This window comes from Vombatus ursinus, unplaced genomic scaffold (genome assembly GCF_900497805.2).
Source record: "Vombatus ursinus unplaced genomic scaffold, bare-nosed wombat genome assembly UNPS02014812.1, whole genome shotgun sequence".
Classification (NCBI taxonomy): Eukaryota; Metazoa; Chordata; class Mammalia; order Diprotodontia; family Vombatidae; genus Vombatus; species Vombatus ursinus.
In genome coordinates, this window is record NW_020954590.1 from 93094813 (window position 1) to 93103920 (window position 9108).

The window sequence follows — 9108 nt, forward strand, 5'->3', positions numbered from 1 at the left end:
AGTGAAGAAGACAGGATGAAGGAGAGATGATTAGAAGAGCTTGGGTCACATCATTGTTGCACACCAAAGAGTAAATAGAAAGCCTAACATTTTGGGTTCTGCAAATAGGGACCTATTTTTTCAAGAAGTAGATTGTATTAATGCAAGTAGGACTGTAATCTCACACAATGAACCAATGAACTAACATGTTATCTGAAAATGGAAGTTTGAAGTCCTCGGCCTTTCAAAGTCATCATTTTTGAGCTTTGCCATAGTGATTATAAAATCATAGATCTAAAGCTGGGTGGAACCCTAGATAGAGCTCATCTAGTCCATTACTCTCATTTTGCTGATGAGGAAACAGGTCCGAAGAGATGAAGTGATTTGTCCAAAGTCACGCAGGTATTAATTGGCGTAGGTGGGATTTGAACCCAGGTCCTCTGATTACAGGAATAGTACTTTATTTCCACTGTGCTATGTTGCTTTCATAAATAAGGAAACTGAAGTCACCAAGACCCACTTGTAAAAAGTTGGAATTCACAGGGCCGTAATAGATTTCTACATAGTCCCAGTCTTAATTACAGATGAGGAAACTGAGTTTAGTGATTTACTCCAGGTCACACAGCTATTAAATAGCAGATTGGAAAGCATGAACCAGGTCTCCTGACTCAGTCCAATGCCCTTTCCATTGTACCATTTTAGTTCAAGGTCACATAATCAATATTAGGAAAATTCTAGGATTAGTATTCATAGACACTTTCCATTTAGGTCCCAGATAAACATTCTAAACATTTAAACTTTCCCTTTCCCATAGTTCCTTTATATAACTAAAAAATAGTAACTAACATTTATATAGGACTTTATAATTTATAAAGCACTATCTATTTGTAGTACAGAGATCTGTCAACTGTTAATCTATAAGGGATGATGAGCTTTGGGCATATGATTCTAGCCTCTTGATTATGTCTTTGCAACGAGCAGTGATGTGTTTTACAGCTTCATGACATTATCGCATAATTTCCATCAATCAGTGAGTTCTCACTCCTTAGGGATAATCTTTCTGTAATTTCTGGTGTCATTGCCCTAGTCCTGAATCACTACCATAAACTCTTCTGCTTTTAGACATAGATCTTTATAACTCAACCATTTTCTCAAAGCTTCTTTGTTGGCCTATTGAGTTTATATCTATTTCACTCATGGCATACTATCACAATTATTATTACCATCATGAGATGACTTTTTTTTTTGGTTATTATATCTCGCATTTACATGGCACTTTAAGGCTTAAATTTCACTTTCCCCTATAGTCGTTGCTGTTGCTCAGTCATTCAGTCATGTCCAATTCTTTGTGACTCTGTTAACTCTATCACACCAATGCTGTCCATGGGGTTTTCTTGGCAAAGATACTGGAGTGGTTTGCCATTTCCTTCTCCAGTGGATTAAGGGAAACAGAGGTTATTAAGTGGCTTGCCCAAGGTCACACAGTTAGTAAGTGCCTGAGGCCAGATTTGAATTTAGGTTCAGCCCATCTGCCTCCTCTATAGTACAGTCTTTATTTTGTTTTGTATTTCCTTAATGCATTTAATGGGAGCAGCAAGGTAACTGTATGACCCTAGGCAAGTCACTTTACCTCAGTTCCTCATGTGTAAAATGAGCTGGAGAAGGAAATGGCAAACCACTCCAGTATCTCTGCCAAAAAATCTCCAAATAGGGTCACAAAGAGTTGGACATGACTGAAACGAATAAACAATAAAATGCCCTTTTCACAATAACTGCCTGTGTTGGTGCCTTTTTCCACTTTAGACTGTAATCTCCATGAAGGCAGGGGAGGTACACATCTTGGTAAGGTTTATGACCTAGTATGACATAATGCTCTTCACAGAGCAGATGCTTAGTGAATTTTAGCTGTTATTATTTGTTGTCCTTGTCAAACTTACATCCTAGTGGGGCAGGTTATTTGATACATATACAAATAACTGTAATACAAGTTAATGCTTAAAAAGTGCCTAAAAGCAAGGCGAATAAAATATGTATATGGGGGCACTGGGAAGAAAAAGTCATTGTTGACTGGAGGGGAAGTGAAATCTTGTTGGAGGGAGACTGGAGCCTAGGCTTAGGAGACCGTGGAAGGCAGAGAGAGATTTCCTTTCTTGTTCTGTTCCCAAACTGCAGTCTTAGGTAGCACAAAGTACTGCATAGCTTCTTGGACCAGATTGGTGATAATTCTGCTGCTCTCTTCTCTGGTCAGACCACATCTCTAATGCAGTCTAGGGCATTCTGTTCTGAGCAATTCTATTGAGGAAAGATGATGATAAACTACAGAGCACCCAGAGGAGGGCAGCCGGGATGGTGAAAGGCATGGACATCATGCCATATAAGTACTTTTTTGAAGCAGAGATTCTTAACCTTTTTTGTGTCATGGACCCCTTTGACAGGGTGGTGAAACCTATGGACCTCTTTCAGAAAAATGTTTTTAAAAATGCATAACATTAAATACATAGGATTCCAAAAAAAGCAAATAACATTGAAATACAATTATTAAATGATTTTTAAACATTTATTTATTTATTTAATAAATGAATTTTTTTTTTTAAAGAAAAGTTCATGAATCCCAAGTTAAGCTCTGGGTTAAAGGAACTGGGAATATTCATCCTGAAGAAGACTTGAGGGAGGAGGCATGATAGCTGTCTTCAAGTATTTGAAGGATTGTCGAATGGAAGAAGTTTCAGCTTTCTTCTGCTTGTCTCCAGGGAGAATAACTAGGAGCTATGGGCAGAAATTGCAAAGAAATGCCTTTAGGCTTCATGTTCAAAAGTGGAATGGACTTCAGCAGGAAGGGAAGAAGCAATTATTAAGCATCTACTATGTGCCAGGTATTATGATATTATTTCATTTTATCCTTACAACAACCCATGAGGTAGGTGCTATTATTACCCCCCCCCATTTTACAGATGAGAAAACTGAGAGAAATGGAGGTTAAGTGACTTGCTCATGGTCATACAGTTAGTGTGTATCTAAGCCCAGATTTGTACGTTAAGTCTTCCTGATTCCAGGCCCAATGCTCTATCCACTGTGCTACCTCCTGATGGATCCTTCCACCTTGGAGGTTTTTACACAAAATCTGAATGGTCACTTGTCTAGTAGGTTATAGATAGGATTCTTGTTCATGTATGGATTGGACTAAATGGCCTTTCAGCTCCCTTCTAACTCAGACCATGGCTTCTAACAGTCCTGGGCTCTAAAGTGTAGGTAAGAGTTCCTGGGCACAGGAGTGTAGGAAGGTAGGGATGACATTTCAGACATAGGACATGGTGTGAGCAAAGCCCAGGGTTGGCAGAGTGGGTCTTCCCTGTGCCTTTGATTTTTTGCCATGTTGCTGTAGTAGTTTCAGTGACTGTTTGAAAGCAGCTGCAAAACAGTGATGTGAGGAGTCTGAGAAGACATAATAATTCCATAGGAAAAACCAAGCATAACTTCCAGATTAGCCTAGAACTGGCGAGGAGGCCAAAGTTTTCTCTGGGAGCTTTTCTGTCAGTTGTGCTCTCTGGAGACTTTTTGTAAGATCATGCTGCTCTTGTCTCTGTGGTTTTTGGAAGGATGGCTGATACAATGTGGTTTCATCAAGTGAGAGGCCTGGCTTGAAAGTCAGAGTCCCAGCTCTTCTGGTAACTCACTGCGAGGCTTGGGCCAGTCATCGACCCTTTGTCCCAGCTTATTATTCATTTTGGAGAGGGTGACGAAGATGATCCTACTGAAGACTTCTTCAGTTTATAGTGGAGATTCATAGCTAACGACCTTAGAGCCTCTGACAAAGTCCTATTTCAGTATTAATGTTGGGTATTGCATGGACTGTGTAACCTCTTGTCTGGGAAAGGACCAAATGAAATCTGTAACTCACATTTACTAAACTGTTCAAGCAATAAATAAAGTTGAAGAATTGATCCAGAAATGGAACTTGGTTTCTATCAAACCTTTTCTTTGGTTAGAAGCACGAACAGGGAAGAAAAAAACTGAAATGCTGGCTGTTTCTACCTTTCCAAAATGAAGTATATTTTTTTTTTTTGTAAAAATTCCTTAGAAACTGGCACTGTCCATACTCAGAAGAATGGATTATTTTAAAAAGCATTAGTATATTCTCCAGAATTTGAATCAATAACACAAAGAGTTCCTAAGCTGCCAATTATCCTTTTCATTCTACTGGCTTATAAACTGAATAATAATAACAAAAAGAATCATTGGAGACTACCTGAGGAGTGAAAACTATGTAGTGTAGTGGAAAGAGTGCTGGCCCTGAAGTCAGGAAGACCTGGACTCGTAATCCTGCCTCAGACACTTACTAGCTCTGTGACACTGGACAAGTCACTTCATCTCCTTAGACTCAGTTTCTTTAACTGTAAAATGAGGTGGTTAGACTTGATGGCTCCTAAGTTCCTTGCTAGTTTTTAAATCTGTGGTCTTGTAATGGCTTTTGTTTCACATTATTCAGCTAGTTCTCATTTTTTTTTGTTATGCTATTTGCACAAAGAGTATATTTAGAAAGGGTAAGACCTAGTAATTATGAGCTATCTCAGTTTCTCTTTCCAGTTCAAAGAGAATTTCCCTATTCTTGGGGGCAGAACAAATCCCTGTGAATGGGAAAATCATGTAATATTGAATGGTTTGGTTTTTTTTTTTTGAATGGGGAAAGTGTGGTCTACACTTGTGATTTCCACCATATAAGGAGCTCCCAGTGAGTGAATTTCCTCCACCAATGCAGAATGACAGCTCTTAGAAAGTTGCCTAGGGTAATGAGACCTAAAGTAATTTGTCCAGGATTGTATAGCCAGTAAGTGTCAAAGGTCATCTTGACTGTAAGGTTAGATCTTCCTGATTCCAAAGTCAACTCTATCCACTATACCACACATCCTCTTGTATCTGTGATAGGTGGATGAAAATCCTGAGGTTGAATCCAAGTTACAAGGTATTACTAAGGGACATTAGTACCTACTGGTAAATCTTTTCCTCAGATAATCATAAAAAAGAGAAAGGGTCTTGAAAAAGGAGAATAAAAACACATGACGGTTCTGCATTTTCCTGCTGTTGGGTTGGGACAATGCTGTTCAACTAGTTGAAACTCTGATAGGCTCAATTTCCTTGAGACATTTACCCTTAGGGTGGTCACTGGTGTCAGCGATGATTCTATATGTCTTAAGCTCCACAACATAGTCAGCAGTGGCTATGTTTAGCTGCCTCATTCTTTCATTATGGGACATTAACTGTTCTGTAGTTTTGACTCAATTTTTCAACAAGGTGAATCCACAATCTACAACCAAATAAATTTTAGAGCTCAGAAACCCCTAAGTGAAGACGGGTACTTCCATTTACATCTGAATAGCTCATTCATGCTGATGGACATATGGTCTAATTTGGTGTGAAGACACATATATGTACATCATCAAAATCCCTTGATGTTTATATAAAGTTGAATTTTATAGAACAGATATCTATTTAGTGTTCTCTCTATGCAGACATTGTAACAATGGGTGTCTCCACAGAGACACAACATTTTGAAGTAGTTTGAATAACATGGACTTAGAAATGTTTTTTTTTTTCATTTAAAAATCAAACTTTGCTTCTAACTGAATAGTTATACTTAAATGCATTTCTGTGTATTCAGATATGGTCAGCATCTGCCAGTGCAGTCAAAAGGGAATACATACACCAGGACAACCAGAATAGAATGAAACTTTAAAATATCACTTTCCTAGAGGATACAGGTTTGGTCTATATTATGTAAGATAATCTTTTATAGGGAGTGCATGGTTTTTGGGGGAGAGCATAGGATGAAGTCATTTTAGTGAAATTTCTTTGTTCTGTCTTCAGGTTTATTTTTTCTTAACTTCTTATCAAAGGTGTTGATTAAAGCTATTGACTGTGCTTTTTGGGAATCTAATTCTCCATCTTTTTCTATACATGCAAAGAATCCAAACCCTTTGACTGAACTGGATCCTGCCATGACATTAAAGTATCTTACAAGTAGAAGGAGTCTCAGATGCCGCCTAATCTAACCTATACCAGAACAAAAATTCCTTCTACAATATCACAACATTCAGTTGCAGAGCTAAAGCTGGACGGGACCTCAGAAATCAACTCATCCAAACCTACTCCAATAGGGCAGCTGGGTGGTACAGTGGACGGAGTGTGGGACTTGGAGGAGAGAAGATCTAAGCTTGAATCCCACTTTAGACCCTTACTATCTGAGTGACCCTGCGCAAATCCCTTAACCTCCTTCAACCTCAGGTTCCTTATTTGTAAAATGGGAGTAATAATAGCATCTACCTCATAGTATTGTTGTGAGGATCAAATGAGGCAGCACCTTTGCAAAGTCCTTTGCAAACCTTAAAATGCTATAGAATTGCTAGCTGCTATTATTTTGCAGATGAAGAAATGGAGACCAAGGGAAGGTAAATTACTTGCCCAAGGTCATATAGTTATCACGCATCAGAGGTGGGCATTGAACCCAGGTCCTCTGACCTCAGAGCTAGTTTCTTTTCATTGTACCAAGAGACCAATAAGCGATCATTAATGACCCCTGGGGATCTCTCCTTGATCCTTTCTGTTCAACATTCTCTTTTCAGTGACTTAGCTAAAGGCATATCTGTCAAACTAGTCAAATTTCATTATAAAACAAAACTAGGAGGGGATACTAACACAGATACTAACACTAACACAGATGGCTGAATTAGGATCCAGAAAGATCTTAACATGTTAGAATGTTTTACTGAATTGAATAAAATGAGACTTAATAGGGATAAATCTAGTTTTGCTTTTGGGTTAAAAATATTAACTTTACAAGTGCAATTTGAGGGAAGGAGGACTAGATAGCTGTCTGAAAAAAAACAAACTCAGTATTTTAGTGGAATGCAAGCTCGATATGTGGTAGTTTAGTGGTGCAGTGGATGGAGTGCCGGGCCTAGAGTTGGGAAGACCTGAGTTTAAATCCAGCCTTAGACACTTACCAGCTGTGTGACACTGGACAAGTCACTTAACCCTGTTCGCCTTAGTTTCCTCCTCTGTAAAATGATCTGGAGAAGGAAATAGCAAACCACTCTAGTATCTTTGCCAAGAAAACCCCAAAAGGGGTCATGGAAAGTCAGATATGACTGAAAATGAGTAAAAGACAAAGAACAAACTCAATATGAGTCACTGTGTGCTATGAGAGCCCACACAGCTACAATGGCCTCAGGGTGCATAGAGTCACAATGTCTAGGATGAGGGAGGTGGTCCCATTCTATTGTGTCCTGATTAGACCCCTTCTGGAGTCTTGTGTATCATTCTGGACTTCACATTTTGGGAAGTACACTGATAAGCAGGGAAGCATCCAAAAGGGGGATACTTATATTCAGCCTAGAGAAGAGAAGGCATGGGGTGGGGAGGGGTATGATAGTTGTCATCTCATCTTTGAAGAACTGCTGCAAGGAGGAGGGGTGGAATGAGGAACAAGGGATAGAAGTCATAGAGAGACAGATTTAAGCTTGAAGTAAGAAGACAAATTCCTTTGACGATCAGAGACCAACCCCAATGTGGAAGGGGCTGCCTTCGGTGGTAATGGGATCCCTCTCTTTGGAGGTCTTTGCACAGATGCTGGATAATCACTTGTTGATGATGTTGCAAAGAAGATTCTTGCTCAGGTATAGATTGTCCTAGAAGACCTCGAAGTTCACTCAGAACTTTGAGATTCTATAATTCAGTGAGTTCAAACACAAGCTGAGTCACTGATTTCAGCAAACAAAGCCTTTATTTGGAATCAGTAGAGGGATGGAGAGAGGAATGGAGGAGGCGTGACTAGAGAGCCCACCTTGAAGGAAGACTTGGGCTCTATGATGATGAAATTACAGATTTAATCCCTAGCCCTAGTAGGAATGGTGGAGATCTTTCAAGATCAGGGGTTCTTAGCCTCTGGTTCACAGACTGGAGTATGTAAATAGATTTCAGGGGGAGTCTGTGAATTTGGGTGGGGAAATGTCACATCTTTATTTCAATATAATTGGTTTCCTTTATAATCCTATGCATTTTATTTAATGCACTTAAAAATATTTAGAGAAGGGGGTTACAAGCTTCGCCGGAATGCCAAAGGGGTCTGTAACACATGCAAAAAGCCTAAGAACCTCTGAGTTAGATTCATGATCAGGAAACATAAACACTAAAAAACAAAACAAGACAAAACAAAAACCACAACCCACAAGGATAATAATTCAAGCCATTTTAAACATAGAAGGCCCTATGTATTTTTTATGTTGAAATTCTTCTAATACAATGTGAAGATTATAAATTTACATTTTTTAAAGCTTCTTGGAGCTATATCAAATTTCATACCCTGAAATAAAGTATTAGACATCCTGAACATGCCTCTTAGGACTAATTGAGAAGACCAAGCAGTCTTCCTGGATGCAAGAAATAGGAACCTCATCAACTTCACTTACCCTTGTCAGAAAATTTATTCTTAGCAAGTGGACTGCCAGGCACTACTTGCCCCTCCTGGTGTGCTGGCTCATAGTTAAAATTTTCCAGCATGAAAAATGGTCCCTAGCTAATGTCAATAAACTCTCCCCTTTGAAGAAATCTGGGCAACATCCCTTCATATACTCCTCCAAAGAAATAAAACCATAACTGACACAACTTCCTGAAGATTGGTTCAAATCTTTCGTGAATGAGAACTCTGTGATTGCAGCCACCACAAGGGTTATACCTCCATCAGCAAGATCTGGAGTGGGGGTGGTAGCCACTCACCTGCATTCTTGGGTTGGATTCTCTTAGATGGGGTAGCTAAGATAATTCTGCATCAGAGCAATGAAATTCTTTGCGTTATGTTTTTTGGGGAGTTCCTTTTAGGAAGTTATCAAGAAGAAACATCACTTGGCATTCCTAAACCCCACCCCCACTCCCATGTAAACTCCTTGAGGGTAGGAACTATATCATTTTTGTCAGAACCTAGCAAAACGCCTTTTACAAAGTAGGCACTTAATAAATACTTCTTTGTCTTTCTTTTTTCCTTCCTTCCTTCCTTCTTGCCTTCTCTCCTTCTTTCTTTCTTTTCCTTCTTTTTCTTTCTTTCTTTCTTTCTTTCTTTCTTTCTTTCTTTCTTTCTTT